The sequence below is a fragment of the Eleutherodactylus coqui genome, chromosome 6, assembly GCF_035609145.1.
Source record: "Eleutherodactylus coqui strain aEleCoq1 chromosome 6, aEleCoq1.hap1, whole genome shotgun sequence".
NCBI lineage: Eukaryota > Metazoa > Chordata > Amphibia > Anura > Eleutherodactylidae > Eleutherodactylus > Eleutherodactylus coqui.
Genome location: NC_089842.1, coordinates 44315518 through 44330769, shown reverse-complemented (window position 1 = coordinate 44330769; position 15252 = coordinate 44315518). Strand labels below are relative to the sequence as shown.

Below are 15252 nucleotides of genomic sequence, written 5' to 3'. Positions count from 1 at the left end.
GGAGCCACCAGCAGCAGCCACGGCTCCATTGAAGAGAATATCCTTTTCTTTTCTTTTTTTTACACTAAAATTTTTGTTTTTCAGGGAAGAGCTTATATGTAAAGCTCTTCCGTGAAAAACAATTCAGAGGTGCTGGCAGACCATTGTCTTCAGCAGCCACCGCTCTATTGAAGACAATGCGTGCATTCCATATTGTGCACGCATGTCCTATCTTTACACACAAAAACACGCTTGTGTGAAGCCACCCTCAGATAGTAATAATGCCATCTATGGTGCCTCACACATCATTAGTATCTCCCTATTTGTGCTTCCTGTAGGCCCCACAGAGTAAATGCCATTTTTTAGTGTCCCACAACAGTAAAAGTGCTCCCACTCAATAATAAAGACTGCAAATAGTGAAGTGAAATTAAGGAAATTTCTGTTATTTTGTGTAATTTTTCTTTTTCAAACTGGCAAAAAAAAAAAGTGCAACAAATTCCCTTCCATTCCAATTCCACAGCAGCACGCAGAACTGAACTCATTTCAGAAGATCTGCTTGGTCAGCTTCAGGTTAAAATTAAATAGGCAGATTGCATTTCGTTAGCTATGGGTGCATTGTGTGATGTAACTGATAATACCCATCATGGTATTTGTGAAATTGTAGGAGGCCAACAACGGGTTCACAGCCAGTTTTTTTTTTTTGAAAAAAGATGTCTGATGAAAACTGAAGAAGAAGGAAAAATTTAAAAAACGGAGAGCTTCCATTTGCATCAACTTTTTGTTTCTCTGTTCCATTTTTGGAGCGAAGAGACAGAATTAAAACAGAATTCGGCTTCTTAAACACCGCTGAGCACAATATCTGGCCGTGGAGCTCAGCTCGATATCGCACTCATGCATGTATGCGATGTACTGGCAGATGCAAGGTATTTTTCTGCGATTCGGGAAAAAATTGCTCATGTATTTGACCCCATTCAACAGAATGACGTTCATATTCGTGCACGATTTGTGCATGTCGCAACGCACAAATGGCGGAACATTTTTATGGCCATGGGAAAGCAGCCCTAAATGGATATGTTTTTACTACCATTGATTTAGTTTAGTATAGGCGTACGGAAAGCTTTTTGTTTGCTTCCGTTCCATTGGGTTTCCTTTCTTTAAATAGAACAAATAGGAAACCTAACAGAACAGAAGCAAACAGAAAGCGGCCAAGATGGCGGTCCAGATGTAGTCAAATCTGCAGCTCTGGAATTCCACACCAAAATCTAACTGCAGATGTTGATGCAGAATTGCAGGCAGGTTTTAAGCCATTTTTAATTGCGCATTAAAAATTTGCAGGAAGCCTGGTGCAGAATTTACTTGCGATGTATCATGCGACCTATTCCATCCTGTGGGAAAGGTTTCGTAAATCTGTCTCTCTTATCCAAAAACATAGCAGAGAAATGGAAATCTAAGACGGAGATTAAACACTTGTGCAAATCTAGCCTTATACACCCGTAATGACCCGCTTTAGGAAATCTGTTTTTGTTTGTTTGAAATGGCGCTGTATTTTACAACCACACATGCGCAGTCCAATTAAACGGATCCGTTAAATGAAATACAAATGAAATAGTTTCCGTTTGCGCCCGTTCTATGTAAAAAGAAAAACGGAAAGTTCCATTACATTCCGTTTCCATGTTTTTGGACAGACAACATTTTTCGACAGGTCAGTCTTTCTTCAAAAGATTGAAACCCAATAGAAAGGATGCAAACTGAAAATAAATAAGTCTCCTTGAAATCAATGTGGATTTTAATTGACCGTTCTTTGTGCTCTTCAAATTTCAAATTCAAATTAAAAAAAAGCCACCTATGCTCTTAGGCTACTCACACGTGGACGTTATTTCCTTAGGACCCATTCATTTGAATAGGTGTATGCACGCAGGATTTTTTTTACTCGGACTGATAGTTCAAGGGGAAAAAATGGCAGCATCTCCTATTTTTGTCTGATTTTCAGACGAGAATATAACATGTCAATGTGCGAAGTTCAGCACATCGGACAGCACACAGACGGGATGTCCTAGTGCTCGCCGATGCGAGTTGCAGTCGAGAATCTCTGGTTCAACTTCTAAATCCAATGTATAACGTTGCCAGCTTCTACATGAGATTATCTTATTAAATCTTTATGTCAAGTAATCAGACACATGTTAAAAGATGCATGTCTCTGCTAACAAGGAGCTGACATATTTCGGCAGTTGCATACATTGGATTCATTGTCTGTTGCTGCTTAGACATGCAGCTGACCAAGACTCCATGCAGAGATCTCAAGGAGCAGTGGTTTCCTAAAGCCTGGGAGAATGGTGAGCTCTTTTAGTCTTTTTTTAAGATACAAAGTTCAAGTTCAACGTTTAAATCGCCTGCGTTTAAGTAGCCTCACAATGGTAGATATAATCATAATCCACATTCTCCACTATGATTCTGATGGATCACAAATCAGCATTTGCCCCAGTTTGTTCCAATGGCAGTCAGCCCCTTTGTAAAAAAAAAAAATCAAAAGGGCTTGTGAGAAAGAAAAGATGTCAAATATCCAACTAATAGACAAAACATATTGATGAAAATAGTTCTGCAGAGACGACCATTAAGACAACAACATCTTTACTGTTAATGTTCAGTTTGGACCTAACACCTGACACAGATAAGCAGACCTTAACTAAAACTAATTGAATACCCCAATCTATGGTATGTACACCCTTGAGTAGAAAATAATAGTCATATCTGTCTCCGGAGTTCTGTGGCACTACAGGTTCTTTGGAGCTTTCCTGCTCAGGTGTGGGGGAGTGTGCTGGCTGGGCGTGTGTGTGTGTCTCCAGTCAGCCAATCAGTCCAGGTCAGTACACATAAACCTGTCTTCCCAGGTGTGTGTGTGTCTCCAGTCAGCCAATCACTCCAGGTCAGTACACATAAAGCTGTCTTCCCAGGTGTGTGTGTGTCTCCAGTCAGCCAATCACTCCAGGTCAGTACACATAAAGCTGTCTTCCCAGGAGTGGGTGTGTCTCCAGTCAGCCAATCACTCCAGGTCAGTACTCATAAAGCTGTCTTCCCAAGTGTGGGTGTGGTCAGCTTTCTCCATTCTCATTCTCTCTCTCTGTGTCCTGTGAGCAGGTTCTATGTGTGGTGGCTGCGAGAGAGGTTTGTGTTTTGTTGTTTTGTTTGGTTATGTTGCTGCTTAGTGTAGGGACTATAAGAATTGCCCGGAGCCATGACGCGGCCGGCTAGCTTCCATATTTTGATCAAAATATCAACTAATACTTGCCATTTACAGCATTAACATCTGCTACTAGTGTTTGCGCATTAGCTGCTATATGGTGTGATTATGGCTCTATGTGTCTTTTTATCCTATCCAGTTGTCTCTGTTGGTGATGGCATGTGTATGCGTCCTAGCCTGGGTACATGGGTTCCTAGGGGCAGCAAGGGCCAAGATCTGAAGACCACTAGGCTGACCTTTATTGGGGCGGGGTAACCGACTCAGGTAGGTCATCTTCCTTTGTAGAAGATGGGGAGAGGTATTAATCAGTGGTTGTTTCACCTGGTGTTACCTATGCATGGTAACATTCGTGTGCATACACTGAAAAAGCCAAAAAATGCAATACCTGAAAACGCATAGGTTGACAGGCCACGGCAAGGCCACCACGCGTCCGTCAGAACCTATGCTATCTCACTATTAACTACATACAGAGGCGATTGTGCCTGTTCTGCAGCATATCAGGTATTGCATTTTTGGGCTTTTTCAGTGAATGTTTTTGGTTTTTTGCTTTTGCCCCTGTGATTGTAACGTTCGTGTGGGCTCAGTGTTCACTTCCTCACACAAACGTAACATAATGCCCCCCAGTCTCAAAAGAGGGGCATTATGTTAGTGACACATCTGTGTTACGGGCAGTCAGGTGTGTCTGTAAGTTTCAAGTCTCAAGACTGTTACTGGTGTTAGAATGTGGTGTCTTTGCACACATTTGTTGGAGCGTGTTCCACCATCTTCCCAGAAGATGGTTTCGACACCTGCTGTCCCTCACCTCCTTGCCTTCTGGGGTGCATGCATCGAGTAGTGTGTAGTACGGTGACTGCACAAGTGCATACACCCGCAGGTTTCTCCTTATCCCTTTGCAGGTGCGGCTTCCAAACATCACATGTTCGTGGTGCAGGCTGATGTTGCCGGCCATAGTGTTCCTTGAATGCCAGGTGGGTAATGCCTGGTGCCCTTTCCCCTTGTACAGTGGGTGTGGTGGCTTCATACTGCTTTGGTTGTATTGGTGCTAAATTGCCTACACGAATACAACAATGATATGAAGATACCAACAAAATACTTAAAATTTAACAGAAAGTGTTAACACTCCCTCATGAGCCCTAAGTTAGTTGTACATGATCAGATTGTATATAAACAACAATCCATCCATTCATTGACAACTGCAGAGCAACTGTTGAGGAATTGAGCCATAAAGTAAATTAGAAATCTGCTGAACTTTTCATTTTATAATTACGCTTTATTTGCATGTAGAAAACCTCACAGATTATTGAATATTTTTGAACATAGTCTGAAAGCTACAAGGTGACCACACAGGTTGGTCATGATATGTGACTTAAGGGTCTACCATCAAGGTTATCCTTCCATCCAGTGAACAATGTGTTTGAATCATGCATGGATAAACCTTCCACACTTGCCAAGAATTAGAGTAATTACTTCTACAATGCTAGAGATGTCTCAGTATGTAGACACTTCCTTAGAATTCTGGACCTGCCTAGACAGAGCCCTAAGCTTGTTTTATTTCTCGGTTCATAACAAACATAGGAATTTATCGCAGCAGCTTCCAGAGATCCCATCTGATTTCCCAGCCATCACCTTTCTTTTACCACTTGGGCATTGGTCGTTGCACAATCTGAAGTTACATGTGCATTCGCTGGGTATAGTAGGACAGCACTGTCCATAAGGAGTATGGGGTTTTGTAGCCATTGAATCTTGTGGACACTTTAGTGGCTCTACTTCAGGGCAAGTCACATTGGCACACAGCCGCTCTCCTGTAAAGTAAGAACAGAAATTATTATACCTCGGTTAACTTGCTCTTCAACTTTTTCAAAAAGGAAATTGGTAGAGCCCCAACCATTGGCATAGCCTGGTATAGTTAATGGTGTGAAAGTATTAAGATGATCTGTGTTATTTAAGGGGTTAATACATCTTCATGTGAAGCTTGTGGAGACATTATGTCCTTAGGAAGCGGGAGGGGTATGAGTATTTCCTGGAGTATATACATAGTCATTATATCGAAATCTTTGTATTTTTTATCAAATAATAATGTATGCAAGTATCGTAATACGCGTTATCAGACTTTTTATACTTTTTAACACGCAGAGGTGTAATGTAGGGCGTTGTCCACTTACAATATGTCTATTATAGACTCCTTTGTTCTAGTTTTTGTGAAAAACAAAAAAAAACTGGTGAATGAGCTTTTCCTTTGCGAAGGGCTCTAGAACAAAACTTGGGTCCTCCATGCTGAGTTCTTCTCCATTGCGCCATACAAACAGTTGGGCATACCTGGTTGATGAGGTTTCAATACCCCTTGAGTATCACTTAAATATAGGGATTACTCCAACAGTGGTATACTAATGCGCTGGTGTATCAAATCCCCTCCAAGACTTCCTTACAATTCACAGTTTCCAAGATCATGAAGGGTAGGATTTTGTGGTGAACCTGTCCCATTCAAATAAGCTACTGCAGAAATTTCAACCTGGGAGAAGCATTCAAAAGGTGATTTTGATTTTCTAGCCGGGGAGTACCATGCCCTGTGGCTACGTGAGTGTAGATAAAAGTAGGTGTGGTTTGCATCATGAGGATTACCATGCCCACCTTAAATCCAACTGAACATCGCAATCATAAGAAATAGATGAGGAGATAGCCTTTATAGCTGGACTGCTGGAATGATGACATTATATGTACTGTGTATTATATAGAGCAGCTCATACTATGGTTAGAGGTATGTAAGGAGGGTGAGATGTGTGTGTGTGTGCAACTTAAAAAGGACTCCGAGTTCATATCTTTTGAGAGTGCCCTTTTGGAGGCTATTTAGAGTTAGAAACTAGAGATGAGCGAGCATACTCGCTAAGGCAAACTACTCGAGCGAGTAGTGCCTTATGCGAGTACCTGCCCGCTCGTCTCTAAAGATTCGGGTGTCGGCGGGGGAGAGCGGTGAGTTGCGGGAATGAGCAGGGGGTAGTAGGGGGGGGGGAAGAGAGTGAGAAAGAGATCTTTCCCCCCCCCCCCTTCCTCCCTGCTCTCCCCCGCAGCTCACTCGCTCGAGTAGTTTGCCTTAGCGAGTATGCTCGCTCATCTCTGTTAGAGGCCTAACAAAGGCACTTTTTTTCTATTCATATACCTCTAGATCACAGTTGTCAAACACAAGGCCCGAGGGCCAAATCCGGCCTGCCACCACATTTTCTGTGGCCCGCCAGAAGTTCCCTCTCTCCTCCGTGCTGTTGTCAGTATGTAATCTTCTATCAGAATGTTCTGTCTAGTGCTGACAGTAATAGAGGAGTGCTGATAGCACACTGACAACAGCCGCGGAGGAGGGAAGAAGATTGCAGAGAACATGATCTGTGGTGCGAGGAGAGCGGCGCTGAGGAGGAGCAGCTGCAGGGTGAGAGCTTGGTCAGTGCTGAACTCCTCTCACCGGTCCTACCTCTGTTCATGGCTGCAGGCCAGGAAGACATCAGGGGCCCAAGTATGCAGGAGGGCCCCAAGAAGGACTAAGAGCAGCCGGTATACCTGCCAGTGGGACCACATTGGATGCAGGTAAGTATAATGTGTGTGTGCATCTGTACGTATATATGTATTATAGTGGTGCGTCTGTGCATATATGTGTAGAATAGTGTGCGTCTGTGCGTATATATGTATAATAGTGTGCGTCTGTGTGTAAATATGCATAATAGTGTGCGTCTGTGCATTAATATGCATAATAGTGCGTGTCTGTGTGTATATATATGTATAATAGTGAGCGCCTGTACATATATATGTATAATAGTGTGCGTCTGTGCTATATTTGTAGAATAGTGTGCGTTTGTGGGTATATGTGTAGAATAGTGTGCGTCTGTGCGTATATGTGTAGAATAGTGTGCATCTGTGCGTATATGTGAATAGAAGTGTGCGTCTGTGCGTATATGTGTATAGAAGTGTGCGTCTGTGCGTATATGTGTAGAATAGTGTGCGTCTGTGCGTGCATGTGTAGAATAGTGTGCGTCTGTGAGTATATGTGTATAGAAGTGTGCGTCTGTGCGTATATGTGTAGAATAGTGTGCGTCTGTGCGTATATGTGTAGAATAGTGTGTGTCTGTGAGTATATGTGTATAGAAGTGTGCGTCTGTTTGTATATGTTTAGAATAGTGTGCGTCTGTGCGTGCATGTGTAGAATAGTGTGCGTCTGTGAGTATATGTGTATAGAAGTGTGCGTCTGTGCGTATATGTGTAGAATAGTGTGCGTCTGTGCGTATATGTGTAGAATAGTGTGTGTCTGTGAGTATATGTGTATAGAAGTGTGTGTCTGTTTGTATATGTTTAGAATAGTGTGTGTCTGTGCGCATATGTGTAGAATAGTGTGCGTCTGTGCATATATACTTAGAATAGTGTGCGACTGTGTATACATATATGAGGGTCCACTATGGGGGACCTTATTACCAATCAGGCCACTGTGGGGTTCACTTTTAGTATACTGTCTTACAATTAGAATCGGCCCTTTGAAGGCAACCATAAGGCTGATGTGGCCCTCAGTGAAAATAAGTTTGACACCCCTGCTCTAGATCCTCTTACTCGCCTACATTGAGCTGCTCCCAGGTGTTTGAATAAAGTCTCCACCAGGCTGTTCCCCATATCTGTCTGGCATATAAGCCATTTATAGCATGATCATGGAAGTAAACTGCTCCAAGGCAAACTGGGTGGACCTTCATGCTAGTCTACGAAGCATCTACTCGCTTCAAATATTTAACAACTTTGCTACATTTTCAAGCAAACTGGAACCCATGGGATACCTTTAGCCTCAAACTATTAAGATAGGAGCAGAACTCTACATATGTTGTGTGTTGGGACACATGGGTGGCATGACCTAGCATCTCATGTGCCTGTTATTGCCTCTGCCAAATTGATGATGAAACAATACCCTGGCCATATACCACTCAGAGATTGCACCACCTACAGAGATAGCACCACCATATAATATTTTTCTACTTTTATCACATGCATTATGTATCAAGTATGCATTACACATATGGTAAAGCAGTTGCACCACAATTACAAAAGTTATTTCATATTCACAGAATAGAGGACAAGTTGCTGATCCAAAGGAGTCTCAGTAAATGAGAGCCCTATCAATCTTGAGAACAGGGGTTCCGTGTCCTCCTAAGTGTGGGGTCATTGTACCACCCTGCAGGAGCTGTAGGGGGTTAGCTTTAGAGCTTTTAGCCACTGTAACGCAGCAGCCAGGGAGCTACAATGTGTAGCTTTTCCTCCTCTGGGCCGCTACCTGTCCAGGAGGGGAAGTGGGAAAACAGGTTTAGTGACCACTGCAGTGCTTTGTAGAGGTCCTCTCCATTGGCCAGACCCCATCGATGAGCAATTTATTCCCTATCATGTGGATAGGGGATAACTTGCAATTGTGGTACAATTTAGTTCATATGTTGTGTTACACTTCAGGGATCAGAGGTGAGGGGAGAGCATTGTGATATCTTGAGCACCAAGAGAGCGTATCTCAGTCTCTGGATAGCAATATGACTGCAGGATCAGCCTACATAGGGTTTGTGCATAGTCTGTCATGGAAACACATGAGCCTGCATCGGAGTGATTTCCAGCTCATATTATTCTAACGCAGTAAAAAACGTATTGTAAAGGTGGACCTTCCCTTTAAATTAAAGTCTACCTCTACTGAAAAATGGAAAACTTGGTCCTGGAGGAGGGAGATTGGCAGCAAAGAGTGGAAATTGGCAGTAGAAGATTTTTGACTAGTCCTGAGAAGCAGGGCTTTATGTACAAAATGAACGAATGAAAAGATAGAGATTTTGCCCCAAATGCCCATTTAGATTTCATTTCTCATTTTTCTAATGTAGATTTGGAAACAAAAATATTGACCTGATTGATACTATTGGTAATTGTTCCATTGAGTTGAATGAACCACTAGAAGAGTTGTACTCTCTGGCCTGAACCGTATAGGCAAGGTACAATCTGTCTTTTTTTACCCCTCTATAGAATGGCACTATACGGTACATACATGCTGTTTATAATGCTTTACATCAGTTAGAGAACTTGTCATACTTATCACATTTTCACAACTCCTTCTATCCGTATATTCAAAAGTACGGTCACACCCGCTAGTTCCACAAATACACTTGTTGTCCACAAGGTTGCAGCCGTGGCGGGCACAGGGAAAGTCAAAATGATGGTCCATGCCGGCTGGAAAAGAAAGAGAGATAAGTCAACATGATAAATACAATTAGGTTTTTGCCCTTCCTATTCTTTTTAAAGCAGAGTAGCCACACTTGTACAACCAGAGGGCTGGGATTTCTTTGCTCTTGAGATTGTTGGGGGTCCCAGGTAGTAGAATATGCATTTTATGTGAAATTAGCCCCTTTACTAATTGGATTCTACAAAAAAGTAGTGCCTCTTCCCATTCTGAACAAATCTAAAAGGTGCACTTGAGCTATGTACAATTAATATCTGCATAAAACTACACAACTATTGTTTATACTAACCACATAAAAATGTGAGGCTCTTAGTGCCCAGTTTGATCAAAATCTATGGGCCCATCCATCACGTCCATGCGAACCATGAGGGATGGGTTCCTAATTCTATAGATAACCCACTTTGAGCTAAAAAGCCTCCAGATTAATGGGAAAGCTGGATCCCTCGCTATGTACTATCACTGAACCAGCTGATACAGATGGGTAAATGGATGCAAAGGAGCATAGGCTACAGTAAATTATTTTCAACTGTACCCGAGTTTCACCCCTTAATACTCATTCAATACTTCTCTTAAAACTGGGTTCTTTGTGTCAGGACTCGGGGTCCGGGAAACTGGAGATCCCTGAAAATACCCGCAACCCCTGTCCCTTCCTACTTGCCCCCCTGGGCTAAGCCCCAGGGCGACAACTGGGCGACGGTCCCTACACTCACTAAGGAAGGGGGACACGGGGACTAACGAACAGACAGACACTGGAACAAACAACAGCAAGGAGAGTCAGACAATCCGGGTCAGCAACAAGAGGATACGCGGTACAAGAGGGTCAGGCAAAGGCAACGTCAGGTCCAAAGGCAGAGGGTCAGTAACAGGAGTCAGGAGTCAGAACTATGCAGTACGCTGGTGTAGCAGGAAATCCAAAACTAACACTGGCACTGGATTGCAGACACCAGCAGGTTTAAATGCTGTCAGAGCTCCCGCCCAAGCAGCTGATTGGGGCGGGGAGCCTGACAGCAGCTGAGTGCACCCAGCAGCACTGGGGAACCCGCCTCCCAGCCCTGCAGGAGGCAGGACAGGAGACGCATGTTTGGTTGCCAAGGTACCTAGGACGCGACGCGGGGCAACACCCACCACGTCCCTGCAACCCGGCGGCGAGGCGGAGCTCGGCGGCCAGGGGAGGTGACGAGGACCGGGGCCCCCCTGCGCCGCACAGCAGCCGCACGTGTGACAAGACCGGCGGTGCGGGCATGACGGACCCACGAACCGCCAGTCCTTACACTTTGCATCCCCTGAAGTAATCATGATAACAATATCCCTGATTGTTATTGATCATGCATGGCCTTATAAGTCTCCTCACTCACCTTTTAGGTGTCTTTACACCCCTTCTGGGTGCTTTCCTTAAGGAAAGACGACACCCCTTTTGACCCACATCACAGGTCTCTCACCAGCCAATCCAGAAACCTACTGCACACTGATGAGGGCAAACACTCCGAAACAGCTGTCTGTGTATGGTTTTCTGGCTTGGTTTCCTTTTCCTAATTGTTTTACAGACTTGTTAAAGAGTCGTACATTAATTTAAAGGAATGCTGCCATCCAATAGGTGGCACTGCAAAGGTATTATTCCATCTTCCTTATTTGCATAAATTACCCAGAGGCAGCATGCATGGTCTTATAAGTCTTGACCCAATAAAACTTGTGATATTAATGCAGGTTTACAATGCTGGGACCTTACACGTTATCTACATGAATACTAAAGCTGAAACAGTCTACTTGGTTTCTTTGCATTGAGTGCAGTGTACCTGGGTGTAAAGTCATACAGATACAGGTGAGCTATTTCAAATATATGCTCTTTCATTTTAACTAGCTACTGATATAGCATTGTCCCTTTAAATGTGCCAGGCACAGTGCCCCCATAGTAATAATTCCCAAACACGGTACTAGGGCACCCTGTTGTACCATGAGAAATCACTAGGGGTGCCGTGAGGTGAGATTTAGCATTTTTTTAAAAAAGGTTTTAAACATGTTTTTTTTTAAGCAGTATCAGACTGTGTCGCAGCCCTCTACTCTACTCTGCTCTACGCTACTTGGTTTTCCAATTGGGTCAATAATGTTACTACCTCCCAAGATCAAGTTGCCTGAAAATAGGTAATTGCTAAATATTTACCCAATTTCTCTGAGCAAACTTTTAATTTGTTTTTATTCTCAATAATGAGCTAAAAAGGTTCAGCAGAAGCCAACCTCATCTGGAGGTAACTTTGCTGCCAATCACTTGTCACTAGGGTCCATATTTATGGGTTGAGTCTAGAGATGAGCGAACACGTTCGGCTCCGCCCCTTTTTCGCCCGAACACCGAACTTTGCGAACACTTCAGTGTTCGGGCGAAAAAGTTCGGGGGCCGCCGTGGCAGCGCGGGGGGGTGCGGCGGGGAGCGGGGGGGAGAGGGAGAGAGAGAGGGCTCCCCCCTGTTCCCCGCTACTGCCGCCCGCGCCGCCGCGCATCTCCCTGCCCCCCGGCGGCACCCGGACACTTACGCGCGAACACTGCAGTGTTCGCCAAAGCCGGTGTCCGGGTGCGGATGTGTCCGTAACGGACACGTTCGCTCATCCCTAGTTGAGTCACAAATAACCTATTAGAGCTTTTTGATGATATGTCCTTTATTAAGTGATGATAAGATGCAATTAAAGGAGTATTCAAGCATTTACTATTGATGATCTATCCTCAGGACAGGTCATCAATAGTTGATCAGCGGAGATCTGTTGCTTGGGATTCCCTGCGATCAGCTGATCGTTCAACCCACTATTAGTGCACTAATAAATGGGAGAGCAGCCTTCTGTTATATTTCCTGTCCTGACCACCAATGTGGACGTCTGGCTCTGGTGCACTGGCAGCAAGCCGGACGATCAGCTGACCCAAAGCGGCAGACCCTCAATGATAAATTATTGATGACCTATCCTGAGGATAGATCATCAACAATAAGTCCCCAGAATACCCCTTTAAAGTGTGTGTGCACATGTTTGATATAGCTAGAAAACGGGCCCTAAAAATCACACTCCTTTGTAGGCACAAGGAGCCACTGTTCCAAACTGATGTCTTAATTACCAGAAAGCTCAGTGAGGACCGATATATTTCTTCTATTGACCATCGGAGACTGCATAAACAAAATAAGCGAAGAATAAACGGGGATCAGTTACTGACTACTGAGGAATGGACTATATACATACATAGGGTTTAGTATTATACCTACAATACAGGTAGACAATATGTATACAATTGCACAAAAGATATTAAAAGTAGAAAAGACTGAAACACATTGATAAACTTACGCTGATCATAGTAACGGTCACAATACAGAGGATTGTAACTGCCAAGTTGGAAGTCTGGTAAGCATGTACGCTTAGTTACACAGTCACACGTCCCCATGACTCTATAACAGCCAGAATGCTCAGGACAGTTCTCATCATCATCTTCCGAATAGTGTTTCATTCGCTTGCCTGTAGGCAGATCTGTAGTAGGGAAAATAAGATGAATAGGATTTAGACATATATTATACACGTCCATTGTATAAACCTCATGTGGTATCTAAAGTGGAACCAAAAGGGGCCATATCCAGTGAAAGCCATAATGTTATGTCTGAGCCAGACACCAAGACACTTCATCTGGATTGTACATAATAGCTGTCTAAAAGGACAAATATACACAATATGAAAAGTCTGAGACCAAAACTAGCAAGAACAAAACAATGTGGAAAGGGAAATTTCACCATACTATCCATAGTATCCATTATACTAATGCAGGGAAACGCTCCCTAAAAACCGGGTGATCACTCTGACAAGAGCGGCCCCATGTCTGCTACCTCATTACTACCAAGAGTCCAGACGTGCATTCACGCCCTAAAGTTGGTAGAAACTATACTTGATTGTAGCCTCCAGCAAGAGCCCTGCACTCCTCAAACACCTCTATGTCTGCACTTCACGGCGTCTTAGCCCTGGGATGTCAATAGGGGCTAAGACGCCGTGAAGTGCAGACATAGAGGTGTTTGAGGAGTGCAGGGCTCTTGCTGGAGGCTACAATCAAGTATAGTTTCTACCAACTCTAGGGCGTGAATGCACGTCTGGACTTCCAACTAGATAAGCACAGATTGCCCAAAACTGAGAGATATGTTATCTGAATTTCTCAGGGCTTCATCTGTACTATCTTAAGTGGATTCTCTGATGACTATCAGTCCTCCTAGCCTAAAAACAGAGCACTGATATATTAAACAGTGCGATCTTTAGCCATTGGGCATAAACACTTTGGAGATGTGTGTATAAGCATCAAATACCACATCATCCACATATTTGATGCAAGTGCCAACATCAGCTCTGATCGCAAAAAGAGGGGATATCCCCATATAATTGAGTTACACTCCTTAACCCTCTGAACTACTCCATCACAAGTACTAGAAACACTTCAGGCAATTCTGTGCCCAGGCAAATATACCACTATGTTAAATACAGTATAAACCAGTGGTATTATCGGTCGCAGGCGCCGACCACCTCTACCTCTAGAGGGACAATGTAAATAATCACGAACTAACTACATATAAGTGTTATAAGCCCTACGAACCATTCTTCATTTGGGGCATTTGAGTACAAAAGACAGAGGCTATTCGTCTTGATCCTGATGAATCGGCTCACTTATTACATCAGGGCCGTAGAAACGCGTCGATTAAACATTATTTGTCTATCATCCTTAGCCTTCTGAAATAAAGTTTATACCGTTATTACCACTGTATAAATAGTAATATAACCGTACCTGTAAATCTATTAAGGGAACGGTAATTAACATCGGTATAGCGGATCACCACGATAAGGTGATATACCTACCCCCTGTCCTGTATGTTCTTTGGGTGTTTGTATGTTTATGTTCGTCTAGTTTCCTGATGTGTGCTGGGCCATTTGGTGGTGTGATATAGCTTATTTTAAATATAGTCCTATAATAAAAGTTATATTTTAATAATAGAACAGATTATCTAATCTAATATTTCTGGGGCACTTTCACAGTTAAATTGTATTTCATTTAAAGGACTACTGTGCGACCTTGTCTACATGTCATTTTTTCTTGTTTTAATACTTCATTATAATCAACTTACATTTGCATGCTCCTATGTCTGGGATTTCCACCAGCCCTGTGCCATTGATAGCCGCACAGTCATAGTACATTTGACAATAGCCAAACTCCCAGTTTGGGCCTCCACAGAGCTCTCCTTCTTGCTTCGCACAGTGTTGACAGCACCCACATGGGTCTATAGCTTCACCTCTTGGGCAGGGAGACATCACTGGTGGGCATTTTTCTTTTTCGCATGCTGTGCAGTTGTACGCTGTCTGCGCAGGCTGCAAAAAGTATGGGGAAAAAACTAAGAAAAACAAAACCAATGTCATTGTCACCAAGGTAATACAAATGCACTGGAGCTTTGTCTCTGCTGGTGTGACGCTTCTGTCTCTTCCCTACGAGTGAAACTTTTGGACTTAAAAAACTGTTTAAGAGTAAAGTATCATTGCATAATAGAGGGATCAGTAAACACAACAGGGAGCATTAAACTGACTCATGCAAACAAAAAGGAACGGTGTGCAATCAGTCACTTGGGGTTTAAAAACATCTAACTTCGAGACTAATAAACACATTTTGATGAAATTTGGTCAAAACATACCGAACTCAATTAGAATAGGGGACCTTCATATCATGTGCTGGAACCAGGGGCGTAACTATAGGGGGTGCAGGGGATGCGGCTGCAGCCGGGCCCAGGAGCCTTAGGGGGCCCATAAGGCCTCTCTTTCCA

The 15252-nt window shown here is 43.4% G+C and overlaps 1 long non-coding RNA gene across 1 annotated transcript; it reads right to left on the bottom strand.

Annotated features, from left to right (window-relative positions):
* Positions 1-4472: 4472 nt before the first annotated feature.
* On the bottom strand, positions 4473-14941 carry LOC136572061 (uncharacterized). Its single transcript, XR_010785748.1, has 4 exons — positions 14566-14941; positions 12758-12937; positions 9293-9430; positions 4473-5019 (listed from the first exon to the last, which is right to left on the bottom strand). It is a non-coding gene; the product is annotated as an uncharacterized lncRNA (long non-coding RNA).
* Between the last annotated feature and the right edge of the window lie 311 nt (positions 14942-15252).